Source organism: Phyllobates terribilis, unplaced genomic scaffold (genome assembly GCF_046119375.1).
Source record: "Phyllobates terribilis strain yellow unplaced genomic scaffold, ASM4611937v1 Scaffold_5__5_contigs__length_657084704, whole genome shotgun sequence".
Lineage (NCBI taxonomy): Eukaryota > Metazoa > Chordata > Amphibia > Anura > Dendrobatidae > Phyllobates > Phyllobates terribilis.
This window is the reverse complement of record NW_027362765.1, coordinates 495,906,440-495,927,341: the sequence shown is the minus strand read 5'-3', so window position 1 is coordinate 495,927,341 and position 20,902 is coordinate 495,906,440. Positions and strand designations below refer to the sequence as shown.

At 43.9% G+C, this 20,902-nt stretch overlaps 1 protein-coding gene across 4 annotated transcripts in view; it reads right to left on the bottom strand.

Moving 5' to 3' along the window:
• The window catches only part of LOC141271289 (intelectin-1-like), a 65,961-nt gene that overhangs the window by 19,096 nt on the left and 25,963 nt on the right, over window positions 1-20,902 (bottom strand). The window contains exons 2-3 of one of the 4 annotated variants that reach the window (XM_073681407.1): window positions 17,093-17,209; window positions 16,918-17,009 (exon numbers count right to left, since the gene is read on the bottom strand). The exons of 1 other annotated variant lie outside the window; for it this stretch is intronic. The gene's annotated coding sequence lies outside the window, so the exon portion shown is untranslated. Of the gene's footprint in view, window positions 1-16,917; window positions 17,010-17,092; window positions 17,210-17,712; window positions 17,775-20,902 lie in introns of all 4 variants that reach the window. 2 more of the 4 variants (XM_073681409.1, XM_073681408.1) reach the window with 2 other exon arrangements.

The following is a 20,902-nucleotide window of genomic DNA, read 5'->3' as shown; positions in this document are numbered from 1 at the left end:
ACTATTCTTCAAAGGCCAGCAGTCGGCCCTCGCTATTGTTAGAGAGCCTTCAGCCGGCTATGCTTTGCTGTTCCTATTATTAACAAGTGGGTCTCCTATACTGTTATTGCGTGTGCACTGACTGCAAGGGCTGCCAAAAATTTGGATGCAACCCAATACTCCTTTGAAAAGACATAGAGGAGGGTCTCAGTAAAAAAAATGTTCCCATTATAAAGGAGCGGGTCTCCTATAGTGGTAATACCCATGGTGTGACTGCAAGGGCTGCCAAAATTTGGGCAAAACCCCACTAAGAATTTAAAGACACATAGAGCAGGGCCACAGTAATGACAAATTGCCATTCGAAAGGAGAGAGTCTGCTATACAGTTATAGGGTATGTAGTGAGTCTAACGGCTGACCACATTTAGGAAAAACCCCCACTAAGAATTTCAAGACACATAGAGCAGGGCCACAGTAACAAGTACGACATGTTCCCATTAGAAAGGAGAGGGTCTGCTATACAGTTAAAGGGTATGCAGTGAGTCCGAAGGCTGACCAATTTTAGGAAAAACCCCACTAAGAATTTAAAGACACACAGAGCATGGCCACAGTAACAAGTACGACATGTTCCCATTAGAAAGGAGAGGGTCTGCTATACAGTTATAGGGTATGCAGTGAGTCCAACGGCTGACCAATTTTAGGAAAAACCCCACTAAGAATTTAAAGACACACAGAGCAGGGCCACAGTAACAAGTTCGACATGTTCCCATTAGAAAGGAGAGAGTCTGCTATACAGTTATAGGGTATGCAGTGAGTCCAACGGCTGACCAATTTTAGGAAAAATCCCACTAAGAATTTAAAGACACATGGAGCAGGGCCACAGTAACAAGGTATGACATGTTCCAATTAGAAAGGAGAGAGTCTGCTATACAGTTATAGGGTATGCAGTGAGTCCAATGGCTGACCAATTTTAGGAAAAACCCCACTAAGAATTTAAAGACACACGGAGCAGGGCCACAGTAACAAGGTACGACATGTTCCCATTAGAAAGGAGAGGGTCTGCTATACAGTTATAGGGTATGCAGTGAGTTCAACGGCTCACCAATTTTTGGAAAAACCCCACTAAGAATTTAAAGACACATAGAGCAGGGCCACAGTAACAAGTACGTGTTGTGTTCTGCAACTAAGAACTAAGGAATAGGAGGGAAAAGCTGTCCCTGCACTGAGACTCTGCTTAAACCCTATGCTGGGGTGGGTGTCCTATTCCTTGTGAATAGCTCCACCGACGATCCTGCACTGAACTCAAATGAAGACCTGAAGGAAGGGGAAAGGGTGTCCCTAAAAAAATCTAAAGACTGGGAGCAAAAACAGGTGACCTCCTAACAGAAAAGTTAGTTGCAGAAACGAAGATTAAAGGAAACAAAACTGGTGGAACAAGAAGTACCAGGATATCAATTGTCCTAAGCACAAAAAACTAACAAGGCAAAAACCCCACTAAGAATTTAAAGACATATAGAGCAGGGCCACAGTAACGACAAATTCGCATTAGAAAGGAGAGAGTCTATACAGTTATAGGGTATTTCGTGACATATTGTACTTCATGATAGTGGTAAAATTTCTTCGATATCACTTGCGTTTATTTGTGAAAAAATTGGAAATTTGGCAAAAATTTAGAAAATTTCACAATTTTCAAAATTTGAATTTTTATTCCGTTAAATTAGAGAGATATGTTACACAAAATAGTTAATAAATAACATTTCCCACATGTCTACTTTACATCAGCACAATTTTGGAATCAAAAATGTTTTTTATTAGTGCGCTATAAGGGTTAAAAGTTGATCAGTGATTTCTCATTTTTCCAACAAAATTTACAAAACCATTTTTTTAGGGACCACATCACATTTGAAGTGACTTTGAGGGGCTTTTTTGACAGAAAATACCAAAAAATGACACCATTCTAAAAACTGCACCCCTCAAGGTGCTCAAAACCACATTCAAGAAGTTTATTAACCCTTCACGTGCTTCACAGGAATTTTTGGAATGGGGAAGAAAAAAATGAACATTCAACTTTTTTCACAAAAATGTTACTTTAGACCCCAATTTTTTTATTTTTGCAGGGGTAACAGGAAAAAATGGACCCCAACATTTGTTCTGCATTTTCCCCTGAGTTCGCAGATACCCCATACGTGGGGAAAAAACACTGTTTGGGTGCACAGCAGGGCTCAGAAGGGAAGGAGCGCCATTTGACTTTTTGAATGTAAAATTTGCTTGAATAATTAGCGGACGCCATGTTGCGTTTGGAGAGCCCCTGATGTGCCTAAACAGTGGAGATCACCAACAAGTGACACCATTTTGGAAACTAGACCCCTCAGGGAACTTATCTAGATGTGTGGTGAGCATCTTGAACCACCAGGTGCTTCACAGAAGTTTATAACATGGAGCCGTGAAAATAAAATTTTCACATTTTTCCCACAAAAATGTTTTTCAGTCCCCAGTTTTGCATTTTCAGAAGGGTAACAGGAGAAATTGCACCATGCAACTTGTTATGCAATCTCTCCTGAGTAAGACTATACCCAATATGTGGGGGAAAACCACTGTTTGGGCGCACGGCAGGGTTTGGAAGGGAAGGAGCGCCATTTGACCTTTTGAATGTAAAATTTGCATGAATAATTAGCGGACGCCATGTTGCGTTTGGAGTGCCCCTGATGTGCCTAAACAGTGGAAAACCCCCACAATTGACACCATTTTGGAAACTAGACCCCTGAGGGAACTTAGCTAGATGTGTGGTAAGCACCCTTAACCACCAGGTGCTTCACAGAAGTTTAGAACATGAAGCCATGAAAATAAAAAAATCTAACTTTTTCCACAAAAATTATCTTTTTGCCCCAATTTTTTTAGTTTCACAAGGGTAAGAGGAGAAAATGGAACCTAAAAACTGTTGTGCAATTTCTCCTGAGTGCGCATCGATACCCCATATGTGGGGAAAATACACTGTTTAGGCGCACGTCAGGGTTCAGAAGGGAAGGAGCACTGTGTGACTTTTTGAATGCAAAATTGCCTGGAATCAAGAGCGGACGCCATCTAGCATTTCGGGATCCCCTGATGTGCCAAAATAGTGGAAACCCCCCACAAGTGACCCCATTTTGGAAACTAGACCCCTCAAGAATTTTATCAAGGGGTATAGTGTATAGTTTGAACCCAAATGTACGACAGAATTTGATAACATTAGGTCAACATATTGAATAAGTTGTCATTAGTCTTGAGCGCAAGTGCTCGCTACTTGAGTTTGCATCGGGTACTCGGGTATGCACCAAGTATCGTAGGTGCTCGAATGACATGCTCGAGTCCCCGCCCCGCATGTTTCACGGTTGTTAGACACCCAAAATAAAACAAGCGGGGATCGCTCCTGCATGGCAGGCGATCCCAGCAATGTTTTTATTGGCCGCGAAGCATATGGGGCAGAGACTCGAGCATGTCACTCGAGCACCCGCGATACTCAGTGCATACCCGAGTACCCGATGCAAACTCAAGTAGTGAGCACTTGCGCTCAACACTGGTCGCCATATTTTCATCATTTTTTTTTTCTTTACTTTTGAAAAAACCTCAACCCTAGCCCAACCCTAATACAACCCCAACCCTAACCCTAGCCCAACCCTAACCCTAGCACAACCGTAACCCTAGAGTTTATTTTTTTACACAATTCCTTGCGTGGTATAAGTGATTATACTTTATTCTTCGGATCGGTGTGAATACAGCAATACCAGATTCATATCGTGTTTTTATGACTGACAGCTGTCACACACTAAAAGACGCTTTTTTTGCAAAGACTAGTGTTTGCATCACCATATTTTGAGAGCTATAATTTTTCCATATTTTGGCCGACAGTCATGTGATGGCTTGTTTTTTGTGGGACAAGTTGACGTTTTTATTGGTACCATTTTCGGGCACGTGACATTTTTTGATCGCTTTCTATTCCGATTTTTGGGAGGCAAAATAAACAAAAACCAACAATTCAGGAATTGTATTTTTGCGTTTTTTTTTATGCCGTTCCGTGTGTGGTAAAATTGATAATGCAGCGTTATTCTTCGTGTCAGTGCATTTACAGCGGTACCGCATTTATATATTTTTTTTTATGCTTTGCCGCTTTTACACAATAAAAACGATTTTCTAGAAAAAATAATTTTTTGTATCGCTTTATTCTGAGAGCTATAACTTTTTTTTCGGACAATAGAGCTGTGTGGTGGCTTGTTTTTTGCGGGACAAGATGATGTTTTTAGCGGTACCATTTTTATTTACATTCGTATTTTTGATCGCTTGTTATTCCATTTTTCGTTTGGCGGTAAGATGATTTTTGCATTGTTTTTTGCTTTGTTTTTTTTTTTTTTTTTTTTTACCGTGTTCACTAAAGGGGTTAACTAGTGGGAAATTTTTATAGGTCAGGTCGTTCCGGACGCGGCGATACCAAACATGTGTTCTTTTATTGGTTTATTTTATTTTTTTCATAATAAATAAATATTATGGGTTCAATATATTTTTATTTTTTGGGGATTCTTTTTTTCTTTTTTTTTTTATATATTTTTACAATTTTTTTACATTTTTTTCACTTTAATACTTTTTTTTTAAACTTTTTCACATTGTCCCACTATGGGACTTTCATTTTTTGCAGCCTGATCGGCAGCATGGCATAGAGAGCAGCAGCTCTCTTTGTCATGCAGCCTGTCAGCGCTGCACACAGGGGAGACATTACTTTGGTCGCGCACTGCGCATGACCAAAGGAACATCCTGCCTCCTGGTGACCCGGATGTTGTCATTACAACATCAGGTCATCATGGCAACATCCGTAAACCGCCGCAGACATCGCTGGACGCCGGCAGGAGAGGTGAGTATACCGATCACCTCCCCCCTTGCCACCGCAATGCTGAGATCCACTTCGATCACAGCATTGCGGGGGTTAATGTGCCGGGAGCGGTGCGGGACCGCTCCCAGCACATAGCACCGGGTGTCAGCTGTGACAATCAGCTGACACCCGGCGGCGATTGCCCCGCACCGCTTGTGTGCGGGCGCGATCGCATGGCGCGTAATAATACGTAGCTGGTCCATAAGTCCCAGGGCACAGCTACGTACTATTACTGACAAGGTCAGAAAGGGGTTAAAGGAAACAAAACTGGTGGAACAAGAAGTCCCAGGATATCAATTGTCCTAAGCACAAAGAACTATCAAGGCAACTTAGCCAGATCACAAGCGAAAGAACACTGATGTCCAGCGAGGAATGGGAGACAGGTGCTGAGTAATAAAAAGTGAGGAGATCATGTGACAAAGACACTCAGCACCAGAGGAAAATACTAGAAGCCTGCAAACCACAAAAAGATGGCCAAAAAGTAAAACAACATAGATTCTAACAGTACCTCCCCTTTTACGAGGATACTCCGGATCCTCTAGGCCGAGCCTTACCAGGAAATCTCCCGTAAAAAGCCTTAATTAGCCTTGAGGCCGAGACGTCCTCGGCCTTCACCCAGGAATTATCCTCGAGGCCGAAACCTCTCCAGGACACAAGATACTGTAATCTCCCTCTATGTCACCTGGAATCCAAAATGCTAGAAATCTCAAATTCACCGTCCTCATCAACAGGAGGAACAGTAGGCTTTGCATGCTTATCAGGCGTGTCCACCTTCTTAAGTAAAGACACATGAAACACAGAATTAATCCTCCAGGACGAGGGAATGCCCAACCTCACCGCTGCCGAGTTGACAATCTGAACCACTTTGAAAAGACCCACAAATTTAGGCCTCAGTTTTTTGGAAGGAATTTTCAAACGAAGATTTCTAGAGGACAACCAAACCATGTCCCCAACAGCAAACAAGTACTCCTTTCTTTTTTTGGCAAAATACCTTTTTGATCTCCTGTAAGCCTCTTTAAGATTCAGGGGTACACTGGTCCAAACCCTCTCCAAATCACCAGAAAAATTGTCCTCCTTCGGTACAGCAGCTCCAACTTTGGAAAATGGACCAAAAGATGGATAGCTGCCAGTACAACAAAAAAAAGGAGAACACTAAGCCGAGGAAGAAGTATGATTTTTAAGGGCAAACTCCGCAAGTGGTAGAAATTCCGACCACATTTCCTGATTGTCTGCCACAAAACATTTCAAAAACTGCTCGACATCTTGGTTCTTCCTTTCAGTCTGACCATTGGACTCTGGGTGATACCCCGACGAGAATGAGAAATGAATTTTCAATCTGTCACAAAAAGCACGCCAAAAGCGAGCCACAAACTGTGGTCCTCTATCGGAAACAATGTCCATGGAAACACTATGGAGCCTGAGAATCTCCTTCACAAAAGCCTTAGCAAGAGTTTTGAGTCTTAGCAAGGTAACTTGTTGAACGGAACCAGATGACACATTTTAATAAACCAGTCCACAACAACACAGATGACAGAAAAACCCTCCGATACAGGAAGACCGGTGATAAAATCCATGGCAAGGTGCGTCCATGGCGAACTAGGGACTTCCAAGGGGCACAGCAACCCCGCAGCTGAAGCGTGAGAGGCCTTCGACCTAGCGCACACAGAACACTGACGCACCCACTTGACAACTTCTCTTTGCCACCCTGGTCTCCAGAAACTCCGACCGATAGACTTCCTAGTTTTCGAAATCCCTGGGTGACCCGCCAACTGAGACTCATTACATTTAACAAACAACACTCTCCTCAAGGCTCTAGGCACAAACAATTTACCACACGGAGTGTTAGTTGGTGCCGCACTCTGAGCTCGTAGGATGCTATTCTCCAACTCTGAATCTAATGCGGCCACCACCACCCCTCTCTGCAAAATACACTCCTCCCTCTCAGCATTCACCGCTGGAGAGAAACTACAAGACAAAGCGTCAGCCTTAACATTCTTTGTTCCCGGGACAAAGGTTACGGAAAAATTGAACCGTGCAAAAAACAGTGCCCACCTAGCCTGACGGGCATTCGAACGTTTAGCTGCGTCCAAATAAATCAAATTCTTTTTGTCAGTGAAAACCTGTATAGGATGTTGAGCTCCCTCCAAAAAATGTCACCAATGCTCGAACGCGAGTTTAATCGCCAAAAACTCACGATTCCCAACATCATAGTTGAGCTCTGTCTCAGAAATTTTTTTTGAAAAGAAAGCACAGGGATGCACTCCATCCTCACCCTCCTGGGACAGAACTGCCCCTATGCCTATAGATGAGGCATCTACCTCAACCAAAAATGGCTTGGTCTCAACCGTCTGGATAAGAACAGGAGCAGAGCTGAACCTCTCCTTGAGATACTCAAAAGCTTCAATAGCCTCAGTGGACCATTGGACTGTATTAGCACTAGAGATGAGCGGTGTTCGACTCGAACTGTTCGCCAATCTCAAATTCGAGCTGTTTTGGGCGGTGTTCGAGCCGTTCGACGAACCCGAACGATTTCGATAACTGTTCGTGCACCAAAATCATAACTGGATTTTTTCTCAGTAATGCTGAAAATTAATGTTAATACGCAGTTTGAGTGTACAGCGGGGCGGGGGAGGGGCAGGGGATGGATCTCTGCATAAATAATGAAGATCTCCATTTTTTTTTCTCTTTCCCGCATTTACAGTGGGGAGGTGCAATCTGTCAGCCTATCAGCAGTGCACACACGGAGCGAACTGTTTTTTTTCACACAAGCAAGGGCATGTGTCATTGGCAGTGTATGTCACATGTCCTTGCCCTATAAGACCCAGCCATTTTCCACGTAGCCACCATTTTATCACTGCTGCAGCTGCGTGTTAGATGGCACCGCTGTTGCTGTGTGCGCTATACTTTGAGTGTTAATTTCAAGCCAATTTTGCACAAATCTACAGATAGCTTGGGAGTACTGAATAGTTGTGATTGCAGTCCTTTTGAGGACTAGGTTACATCATTTCCAACGACTTTTATCGGGCAGGTCTGTGCTCTTAAATAGATTGGTTGGGAGTAGGGACTAATTGTAATTGCAGTCCTTTTGAGGGCTAGGTTACATCAGTTCCTATCACTTTTTGCCAGGCAGGTCTGTGCCAGTGCTGTGCAAGTTTTTTTCACAGCATTTGGCTAAATATAGCTAAGCAAATCCTTTTTGGCCTCTTGCAGTGTGTGTTAGTCAGTGGAGTAGCCTATCTGTGTTGCAAGCTACACCACCTGTGTATAGAATACAATTTTTTTTACTGCACCTAGCCAAATAAAACCTTTTGGGCATAGCATCATTCTATTAGTCCATCTATACTAACCTCCACCAGGTTGCAAATTCAAAATAATTTTTATCTGCATCTAGCTCTGAAAAAATATTTGGGCTTGTAGCAGTGTGTGGGACTTGTTCTATTAGTCCATATATACTAACCTCCACCAGGTTGCAAATTCAAAATAATTTTTATCTGCATCTAGCTCTGAAAAAATATTTGGGCTTGTAGCAGTGTGTGGAACTTGTTCTATTAGTCCATCTATACTAACCTCCACCAGGTTGCAAATTCAAAATAATTTTTATCTGCATCTACCTCTGAAAAAATATTTGGTCTTGTAGCAGTGTGTGGGACTTGTTCTATTAGTCCATCTATACTAACCTCCACCAGGTTGCAAATTCAAAATAATTTTTATCTGCATCTAGCTCTGAAAAAATATTTGGGCTTGTAGCAGTGTGTGGGACTTGTTCTATTAGTCCATCTATACTAACCTCCACCACCTGTGTATGGAATAAAATTGTTTTAATGCATCTAACCCAGCCAATACTTATGGGCTAATACCACAGTTTGGCCACTCAGCTCTGCTTGGTTCCCATCCATTGTTTTTTGTGCAAACAACTCCAGAGTTGTCAATTAGTTAACCACCAAAATGATTGGAAAAAGGTCTGCTGCTGGCGGAAAGGTGAATAGGCGTGTTGGGAAGGGAAAAAAAGGTTGTGTCCGTGGGGTAGGTGTTAAAGCAACAGTAACATCTGCAGAAGAAAGACTATCTTCCAGCCAAACTAAGATGTCTACTTCTTTTAGCGGACAATGTGATAAGATCCCTTTCTTACGGCCACGCCAATCGCTACAAATTCCAGATGAGGCACAAAAACAGAAGGTGCTTCAACGGATATCAAGTGCTCCTTTAAGTGGGCTCTCCTCCACCTCAACTTCAACATCACAAATACTCCAGTCCTCAGAGGTGTCACCCCAATCGCACTTGCTTCCTCACAGCTCCCAAGTCTCCAGCTGCCCATCTGAGTATGGGGTAGAACAGATGGTTGAGTCTGCAGAGCTGTTTACTCATACTATAGCCTGGGAATCAGAGGTCGGCTCCAGAGCTTCTGTGAATCCAGATGAGGAAATGATCTGCACTGATGCCCAGAATCTTTATGAGTCGGATCCAGGACCAGACGCAGAAGGTTCTGACCATAATGTAGACCCTCATTCCCAAACTGTAACTCCTGTTGGTGGAGACAATGAGGAAGACGATGATGAGACTCAAATACCTGATTGGAGCGACAACTTGAGTTTTTTGTCAGGGCAGGAAGAGGTTGGCTCTGAGGACGACGGGTGTGATAACACACAGGGTGATGATGACGAGGTTGGAGATCCTACTTACTGTCAACCCACAGTCAGCCAGTCGATGAGGTCAGCAGAGGAGGTGGAGGAGGATGCTAGTGACGATGAGGTCAGGTTGTGCCTTCCTGTACAGATACGTAGTACTGGAAGCACGTCAACAACTGCATCCTCAAACACAACTCTGCCTCTGACCACAAGTCGTGGTGGCTCTTCAGGTCGCATAGGTGCTAAGCCTTGCATAGCCTGGGCATTTTTTCAGATCGATAAGGATGACCCAACTCGTGTTATCTGTAACATTTGTCAGCAAAAGCTAAGTAGAGGCCAAAAAATACATAGTTTGAGTACTTCATGCATGAACCGGCACATGGATGTGACGCATAAGTTGCAGTGGGAAGCTCACTGTGCTACAATGCGGCCTAGCCGGCCGGGCCAACCACCGTCTGCCACATCTTGTGCATCCGCGGCCTCTTCATCCTCTGTGACTGGGGGAACAGCAGTCACACCTGTTTTAGGACGCAGACCTGCCACCTCTTTACCCGCAACAGCCAGCGTGATTGGCAGGTCATCATTTTCTTTGGAGGTGGAAACACCAGCTGGTGTTCAACGCTGTCCGACATCGATAGCACCACCTTTGGATCAAGGCAACCTAACATGTCCGCCTGCATCTTCCTCACAGACCGGCAGTTTGCCGGGGACACCCTTCTCAACCCCGTCTCAGCACAACAGCCAGCCCTCGGTCCCTCAGATGTGGACAAGTAAAAGACCATTTCCTCCTAGCCATGAGAAAGCTAAGAGGTTGAATTTCACCATCTGCAAGCTCTTGGCTACAGAAATGCTGCCTTTCCGCCTGGTGGACACAGAGGATTTTCGAGACCTTATGTCCGTCGCAGTGCCCCAGTACCAGATGCCCAGTCGGCACTACTTCTCAAAGAAAGGTGTGCCTGCGCTCCACCAGCATGTCGCACACAACATCACCGCTTCTTTAAGAAACTCTGTGTGTGACAGGGTGCATTTCACCAGAGACACTTGGACGAGTAGGCATGGACAGGGGCGTTACATGTCGCTGACTGGGCACTGGGTAACTATGGTGACTACAGGTCAAGGGGCTGCTGTCCAAGTCTTGCCGTCCCCACGAGTTCTGCATCAATCCTCTTTATCTCGAACTTGCTACACTGCTTCTGCCTCCTCAACCTCCTATCGGTCCTCCACCTGCACCCAAAGCCTGTCTGGTCATGCCACAAGCTTTCTAACTGCGCAGAAGGGATCCTGCACACCTGCTTACTATGCTGGCAGCAGGGCTCAACGTCATCAGACGGTTTTTACTTTGAAATGTCTGGGAAATGTGAGTTACACAGCTGAGGAGTTGTGGTCAGCTCTGGAGAACCAGTTTCATGAATGGTTGTCTCCACTGGACCTGAAACCAGGGAAGGCCGTGTGCGACAATGCTGCAAACCTTGGTGCGGCCCTTCGCCGGGGCAATGTCACATACGTGCCTTGTATGGCTCACGTGTTGAACCTGGTTGTCCAGCAATTTTTAGCCCACTATCCTGGACTAGATGGCCTTCTGCAGAGGGCACGGTCATTGTGTGCTCACTTCCGCCGTTCACATCCCGCAGCTCAGCGACTTACATCTCTACAGAAGTCGTTGGGCCTGCCAGTTCACCGGCTAAAATGCGATGTGCCTACCCGGTGGAATTCAACTCTGCACATGTTGCAGCGACTGTGGCAGCACCGATAAGCCCTGGTGCAATATGTTCTGATGTATAGCCTGGGCCAACGAGATCCAGAGGTGGGGCAAATCACGCTGGAGGAGTGGTCTCAGATCAGGGACCTATGCACCCTTCTGCACAGTTTTTAAATGGCGACGAAGATGTTTAGTGCTGACGATGCCATTATCAGCATGACTATTCCGGTGATTTACATGCTGGAGCACATGTTAAACAGAATTCGGAGTCAGGTGGTGGCACAAGAGGAGGTAGAGGAAGTAGAGGAGGAGGAGTTGTATTCGGAAGGGCTAACATCTGCAAGGTCCAGACGGTCGGCAGCACCAAGGTGGCAGGCATGTGAGGGTGGGGGAGATGGTTTTACCAGGGCGCATGGTAGCAGCCAAACTAGTGAGGTGAGGAAGGTGCAGGAGCCCAGGAAGAAGTGGAGGACGAACTGATGGAAGACTCATCAGATGAGGGAGACCTTGATCACATTTCTGTTGTGCGAGGTTGGGGGGAGAGGGCAGAGGAAGGAAGCATGATTGTTACCTCGCCACCAACACAACAGGGACTTGGTGCTCCTGGATGCGCAAGACACATGAGTGCCTTCTTGCTGCACTACCTGCAACATGACCCTCGAATTGTGAGAATTAGAAATAATCCTGACTACTGGGTTGCCACACTGTTAGATCCCAGGTACAAAAGTAAATTTGCAGAAATTATTCCTGCCATAGAAAGGGATGCACGCATGCAGGAGTATCAGCAGAGACGGTTGCAGAATCTTACATGTGCTTTTCCACAAAACACCAGTGGTGCACGTAGTGAATCTCACAGTTCCAACTTGCCAACCGTGGGACCGTCGAGTGTTCAGCACTCAAAACGTAACAGAAACACAGTATCTGCTGGTAACATCAATTTTGCGGAATCATTTCACCACTTTTTTAGGCCATCCTTTGCAGGGCCATAGGAGACAAGAAGTCTGACACATAGTCAACGCCTAGAGATGATGGTACAGGAGTATCTCCAAGTAAACATTGAAGCCATGACTGTGTCACTGGACCCTTGCTCTTTTTGGGCTTCAAATCTGGATAAATGGCCGGAGCTCGCCACTTACGCCTTGGAGATCTTGTCATGCCCCGCAGCCAGCGTTCTGTCTGAACGTGTGTTCAGCGCTGCTGGTGGTGTGCTGACAGATAAGCGCACGCGGCTCTCCACTGATAATGTAGACAGACTCATGTTCATAAAGATGAACAAATCATGGATCCGTAAGGACTTTTCTACCCCTGTGACATCCTGGGGAGAGTAAAAGCTTGATGATTTGTTAAAATCACCTCACCAACCGTTTTAAGCTTTCAAATTACTAATCATGTTTATCTGTATCTTGGTTGGAAAATAATTTGGGCCTTGTAGCAGTGTGCAGTACTGATTCTATTAGGCCATCTATACTAAACTCCACCAGATTTAAAATCACTAATCATGTTTATCTGTATCTTGGCTGGAAAATAATTTGGGCCTTGTAGCAGTTTGCTGTACTGATTCTATTAGGCCATCTATACTAAACTCCACGAGATTTAAAATTACTAATCATGTTTATCTGTATCTTGGCTGGAAAATAATTTGGGCCTTGTAGCAGTTTGCAGTACTGATTCTATTAGGCCATCTATACTAAACTCCACCAGATTTAAAATTACTAATCATGTTTATCTGTATCTTGGCTGGAAAATAATTTGGGCTTTGCAGCATTGTGCAGTACTGATTCTATTAGGCCATCTATACTAAGCTCCACCAGCTTTCAAATTAATAATAATTTTTAGCTGCATCTAGCCCGGAAAATAATTTTGGGGCTCCTAGATGCGCAAGACACATGAGTTCCTTCTTGCTGCACTACCTGCAACATGACCCTCAGATTGTCAGAATTCGAAATAATCCTGACTACTTGGTTGCCACACTCTTAGATACCCCACACTCTTCGATCAACCTTTTCATTTTAATAAAGAACAAAAAAATTGTCATTTTTGAAATTATAAGCATTATCAGGTTATTAGAAACTGAAATCAAACAGTTTTCAACTCAAAACTTTATTCTAGGTGATGTTACATTTGCACATAGAACCCCTTGTTCGAAAGGAGCTTCTGAACTCTCTCATCCATTGAATTTGTCAGGTTTTGGATGGTTTCTGCTTCAATTGTTTGCAGGAGGACAGAATACCCTCCCAAAGCTGTTGCTTAGATGTGAACTGCCTCCCGCCATCATAGACACTCCTTTTGATGATGCTCCAGAGGTTCTCAATGGGGTTGAGGTCAGGGGAGCATGGGGGTCACACCATAAGTTTGTCCCCTTTTATGCCCATATCAGCCGGAGATGCAGATGTGTTATGTGCAGCATGAGACGGTGCATTATCATGCATGAAAATGATCTTGCTGTGGAATACATGGTTCTTCTTCTTGAACCATGGCAGGAAGTGCTGTTTGAGAAACTCCACATACATTATGGAGTTCATCTTTAGACCTTCAGGGATCCTAAAGGGGCCGACAATCTCTCTCCCCATGATTCCAGCCCAAAACATTACTCCACCTCCTCCTTGTTGGCGCCGTAGCCGTGTTTGCATGGGGTGTCCATCAACCAGCCATCCTCCACTCCATCCATCTGGACCATCGAGCGTTGCACGGCACTCATCGGTGAACAAAACAGTTTTGAAGTCAGTCTTCATGTATTGTTTGGCCCACTGGAGCCGTTTTTGCTTGTGTACAGTGGATAGAGGAGGTCGACAGCGTGGCTTACGCACAGCTGCAAACCTCTGAAGGACCCTGCATCTTGTTGTTCGGGGGACGTTGGAGGCACCAGCAGCTTCAAAAACTTGTCTGCTGCTATGACAAGGGTTTTTTGCCGCTGCTCTTTTAACCTGACGTAATTGCCTGTAAGAAAGAGTCCTCAATTTTCCCTTATCAGTACGCACACGTGTGTACTGTGAATCAGCTACATACTTCTTGATTATGCGATGATCAGGATGAAGTGTCTTGGCAATGTTGATTGTAGTCATGCCTTGACCTAAACACTCCACAATTTGTTGCTTCTCAGCAGCTGACACATCCTTTTTCTTTCCCATTTTGGCAGAAAATGTAGGCTGCTTAATAATGTGGGACAGCCTACTTAAGTAGTCTTGCCTTTCATTGGACACACCTGCCAAACTAATTAGCACAGGTGTCTGCAATTGCTTACAGTGATATAAAGAGCCCTGACACACATCACCATCAATGAGTTTAACTGACAAACAAAAAAATTCTTCCCTTATCACTCCTAAACACTTTTTGCATAATAATTTGGAACACAGTGTACATGTGCTTTTCCACAAAACACCAGTGGTTCACGTAGTGAATCTTACAGTTCTAACTTGCCAACCGTGATTTGTATGGAGTTGTTCAATAAAGGGCCCAAAATTAAGATAACATAGACGGGAGAGGTCTCTATGAATATGAATTCCTAAGTATTTGATACCCTGTGAGGGCCAGGCAAAGGGAAAGTTGGACTGGATGGAATTCTGTATGGATTTGGGGAGGGAGACATCGAGGACCTCAGACTTCGCTGCATTGATTTTAAAATTTGACCATGTAACAAAGTGATCTATTTCAGCCATAACAGCAGGGATGGATATATGTGATTGAGTGATATATACTAGGACATCGTCAGCAAATGCAGAGCACTTGTACTCGGTGCCTCCCACCTCAATCCACCTAAAATTGGGGTTATGGCGAATTGATGAGAGCAGGTGCAGCGTCACTAGGATGTATAAGAGAGGGGACAGAGGACATCCCTGCCTTGTCCCATTGGTGATTATGAAAGGTGATGAAAATGTTCCATTTATCTTCAGCCTAGGTGACGTATTGCGATACAGGGCCGTGATTTTGCCTATAAAAGGGTCCCCTGGACCCCTACCCCAAGCTTTTTAAGAGAATATTATATGGCGTGCCAGGAGACTCTATGGAATGCTTTCTCAGCATCCAACGAGAGTATCTAATTACAAATTTTTAACTGCATCTAGCCCAGGAAATACTTTGTGCCTAGTAGCAGTGTCTGCTAGTCAGCGGATTATCCCAGTAGTTAAGCAAGCTACACCACCTGTAGTTTGGACACTTAATTTTTTCAAAGGAAATGGTTTGGGCCCCCGGGACACTCAGTGAAGAGCATCACAAGAGACAAAGTAACCGAAAAAACTAATTTTCTGGACAGCAAACTGACACTTCTCCAATTTAGCAAAGAGTGTGTTATCTCTCAGTATCTGTAGAACCTCGCGGACTCAGTGCCAATGAGACTCAAGATCCAATGAATAAATCAAAATATCATCCAGATAAACAATAACACTCCTACTGACCAAGGGTCTCAGAATGTCATTGATGAAATTTTGAAAAAATGCCGGAGCGTTAGTAAGCCCAAAAGGCATCACCAAACACTCAAAATGACCTTCCGGAGTGTTAAAATCTGTCTTCCATTCATCTCCGTCCTTCACCTGCAGCAAATTATATACCCCACGAAGGTCAATTTTAGAAAACCATTTAGCTCCGGTCAATTGGTTAAACAAATCTGGAATAAGTGGTAACAGGTAAGGATTGCGCACAGTGATCTTATTAATCTCCCGAAACTCCAGACATGGCCTAAGACCCCCATCCTTCTTTTTGACAAAAAAGAACCCAGCTGCCACAGGAGACTTAGAGGCTCTTATGTGACCTGCAGCTAAACTAGTCTGAAGGTATTCTTTCAAAGCCTCCCTCTCGGGAATTGTCAGATTGAACAACCGACTCTTTGGGAATTTAGCATCAGGGACGAACTCAATAGCGAAATCGTAATTTCTATGAGGTGGTAAAGCTTTCGACTCCACCTCCAAAAAAAACCTCCAAAAATCCTGAATGGGTTCAGGTAACTCCTCCTTCACAACAGCCGCAATGTGAACATTACAACACTTACCATAACACCCCTGACCGCAGAATATTATGGAACCAGACGACCAGTCCAGCAAAGGATTATGCACTGTTAACCAGGGCAACCCAGGACGACCGGGGAAGGCAATTTAGCAACTACAAATAAGTCAATCTACTCCTGATGTTCTATATTCATAGTAAGAGGAAACCCAGTGACCTTTCAAAAAATGCTCCCATGCTACAGGGGAGAATTATCAATCGCCACTAGTGTTGAGCGAGTATGTTCGGTTAACCCTTTCGCCGAGTATACTCGGCCGAGCACCGAGTATTTATAGAATGCCCGGGCTTTAAGTTTTCGTCGCTCCGTGAACATGATTTGCAACTGTTTGACAGATTTAAATATAAAATAAGGGGCGCTGGTAGGTAAGCTCAGTATATCTGCTGCAGATGGTATGTGTCACCATAGACCACTATAGAAAATAAAGCCAGAAATATATAAAACCACTGCGCTGATGTACTGAGAGGAGTAGGTAAGGATTACTGGGGGTAGTAATGGAAGAATATACGAATGTTGATGAATATTAATATTTTTATTTTGTGAACCAATAGTAAAAAATGTTATGGATACATATTAGCATTAAAACAAAGGTTAAAAATAGAGCATTGGGTAGTTCCTCCAGGGATCCAGAGCTGTTTGGGACCTGTAGTGGGACAAATAAGGACTGTGATTACTGACCTGTATAGATTGGTTGATTTTCTGTAGAACCACTGTGCATGTATTTACCTGGGATGGCAGGAGGATCTTATTGGAGGATGAGGAGGAGAATAGGAGCGGAATTAGAGATCTTCTTATTAGATGAAATATTGAAGTGATTACTGTAATAAAAAGAATTTTAAAAGGAATTTTACATTTAATCACGTTATATCTTACTATAGATACCACTATATTGATGGCTTACATGAAAGAGCGAAATCCTAGATATTAATTAGATACGCGGGGATGTGTCTTCGGTTGATGAGTATATGCTTCTGTGAGGTTATTGAAGCTTAATTTGGGTTAAAAAAGCTGGTAGAGCCTGTGGTTTGGATCGATAAATAGAAATTAGGATTATAATTCAAATTATGAAATATATATTACTGACCAATTTATACAGGTCAGTAATCACAGTCCTTATTTGTCCCACTACAGGTCCCAAACAGCTCTGGATCCCTGGAGGAACTACCCAATGCTCTATTTTTAACCTTTGTTTTAATGCTAATATGTATCCATAACATTTTTTACTATTGGTTCACAAAATAAAAATAAAAATATTAATATTCATCAACATTCGTATATTCTTCCATTACTACCCCCAGTAATCCTTACCTACTCCTCTCAGTACATCAGCGCAGTGGTTTTATATATTTCTGTTTGACAGATTTAATACATGTGAGGAATGCTGGGAAAACAGGCATTCCTCACATGTATTAAATCTGCCACCACAGGAAAAGGAGACGACAAAGGTTCAGAACTGAACTTATACATTTCAAGAAATTGTTGATCAATCAAATTAAGTGCAGAACCGCAATCCACCATTACCTGAAACTCAATCGAATGACCCTGACAGGTGGTATTACCAGGAAAAAACACCCCAGCAGAACCTAAAAACGCAATGCGAATGGGAGTGTTATTTCTACTGACCATTTTTTTTCTTTCCTTAAGCGAGCCTCGCATTGCTTTAAAAAATTATCAGCCTTACCGCAATACAAGCAAAGTCCCTCAGAGAACCTCCTGTCCCTCTCCTTGGAACGGGATGACATTGCCCCACCTGCATAGGTTCTCCAGTGTCGGCAGGATTATCGTAAGAAACAGAATCCAGCAATATAGGAAACTTCTCCTCATTCTGGCTGGCCCTCAACCTTCTATCCACACAGATAGCTAACTGCATGGCAACTTGCAAAGTATCAGGTGCAGGGAATACAATGAGCAAACCTTTAACCCTTTCACTCAAGCCTGCCAGAAACTGAAACTTGAGTGCAGAGTCATTCCACCTGACCTCTGCAGACCATCGTCTGAACAGGGTGCAATAACTCTCAGCATCAAGAGAACCCTGTTTGAGACGATTGAGCTCTGCCTCAGCTGATGTAACCCGATCAGGATCATCATACAGCAAACCCATGGCATCAAAAAATGCCTCCAGAGACCTCAAACAATGATCATCAGGAGACAAGGAAAACGCCCAGATTTGAGGTTGTTTATGCAATAAAGACATAATAATCCCTACACGCTGTAGTTCACTCCCAGAAGATCTCAGTCTGAGCTGAAAATACAACAAACAAGCATTTTTAAATGAAAAAAAATCCTGTTGTTTCCCTGAGAAACACTCAGGTAATCCTACCTTAGGTTCTTCATAGCGTTCTGCAGGGTATTTACTTACGTACTGCTGAAGACCGGCAACCTCCAGAGTCAACCCTTGCAAGCGTTGAGCAAGCTCCTGGATGTTACTCATACTGAAGAAAACCCAGGAAGAGGAGAGGAGAAAAAAACCCCTTTTTTTTCTTTATAAACGGGTCTGGACATACTGTTGCGCTCTGCAACTAAGAACTAAGGAATAGGAGGGAAAAGCTGTTCCTGCACTGAGACTCTGCTTAAACCCTATGCTGGGGTGGGTGCCCTATTCCTTGTGAAAAGCCCCACCGACAATCCTGCACTGAACTCAAACAAAGACCTGAAGGAAGGGGAAAGGGTGTCCCTAAAAAAATCTAAAGACTGGGAGCAAAAACAGGTGACCTCCTAACAGAAAAGTTAGTTGCAGAACCGAAGATTAAAGGAAACAAAACTGGTGGAAAAAGAAGTACCAGGATATCAATTGTCCTAAGCACAAAGAACTAACAAGGCAAAAACCCCACTAAGAATTTAAAGACATATAGAGCAGGGCCACAGTAACGACAAATTCCCATTAGAAAGGAGAGAGTCTATACAGTTATAGGGTATGCAGTGAGTCCAGCGGCTGATCAAATTTAGGAAAAACCCCACTAAGAATTTAAAGACACATAGAGCAGGGCCACAGTAACAAGCACGACATGTTACCATGAGCAGGAGAGGGTCTGCTATACAGTTAAAGAGTATGCAGGGAGTCCAACAGCTGACCAATTTTAGGAAAAAACCCCTAAGAATTTAAAGACACATAGAGCAGGGGCACAGTAACGACAAATTCCCATTAGGCTGTGTGCCCACGATGCGTTTTTAATGCGTTTCCGCAGCGTTTTTGCAGCTGCGGAAACGCATTAAAAACGCATAGTAGAAGGGCAGCAATGTTACCCAATGATAATCCGCATGTGCTGTGCACATGCTGCGGAAGTTTCCGCTGCGGATTATCATTGCGGAAAAAAACGCAGCACTACCAATTATTTTGCGGAAGTGCTGCGTCTTCGCCGCCATTGACTTGCATTAGACCGCATGGATTACGCATCACTGTATATGTAGATACGTAATCCAAGCGTTCTAATGTGCGGATGGTACCCGGGTGTGGAGGAGAGGAGAGTCTCCTCCACACCCAGGTACCATTAAAAAATCTGTAAAAAAAGAATAAAATAAAAAATAAATGTATACTTACCTTCTGTCGGCCCGCGCACCGCTCCTACTTGCTTCCCGGCACTTTGCAGTGAATTGAAGGACCTGCGCTGATGTCAGAGTCATGTGACGGGTCACGCGACGCTGACGTTGGCAGGTCTTTTCAATTCACTGTTGCCGGCAAGGGAGAACGGAGTGAGCGGGACACCGGGGGCCATCGGAGGGTAAGTATACATTTATTTTTTTATTTTTACCACTCTCTCGGGTCACACTATATAAATCCATGCTGTTTGCATGGATTTATATAGTGTGACCTAGTTGTCACAAGCACTTTCCAAGTGATGCTAATCGCTTGGAAAGCGCTTGTCAATCCACATGCGGAAATGTCAGTGGGTAACCGCTCCATTTCCGCATGTCCCTGGCAGGAAAACGCATGTACAATCCGCATGCGTTTTTTTCTACCAGGGAGATGCAGAAACGCTCAGGAAAAAATCCTGAGCATTTCTGCAACGTGGGCATATAGCCTTAGAAAGGAAAGAGTCTGCTATACAATTATAGGCTATGCAGTGAGTCCAACAGCTTACCAATTTTAGGAAAAACCCCACTAAGAATTTAAAGACACATAGAGCAGGGCCATAGTAATGACAAATTCCTATTAGAAAGCAAAGGTTCTCCCATAGTGTTGGCCTATGCAGTGAATCCAAGGGCTGACAAAAATTGGGAGGCACTCTAATACCCCTTGGAAGAGACTTAGAGGGCCTCATAAAAAAATGTTCCCATTAGAAAGGAGCGGGACTCCTTTACTTGTAATGCTCATGCACTAAATGTATTGGCTGACAAACATTTACCCCTGGGGGGTATACATGAACTTACTGTATAAAAACATTTTTTCACGGGCATCATAAACACCCTTTAAAAAAATTATGTGGGTGTTGCATCACGGACCACGGTCACCCTTGTGATATGGTGGTGGAGGATGAGGAGAAGGAGGAGGACAAGAGCAAATAGCCAAAATCAGGAAGTGTATACCCATGTGTGGGTGTGAAGGGGTGCATGGAAATACGCCTCCCAAAAAAAGACACTGGATTTGAGTTTATGTTACGCTGCTATCATTCGGTGGTGTTGAAAAGTCTGGCCCAATCCAGCCCTTGTTCATTTTTATAAGAGTCAGCCTGTCAGCATTTTCAGTTGACAGGCGGATGCACTTATCAGTTAT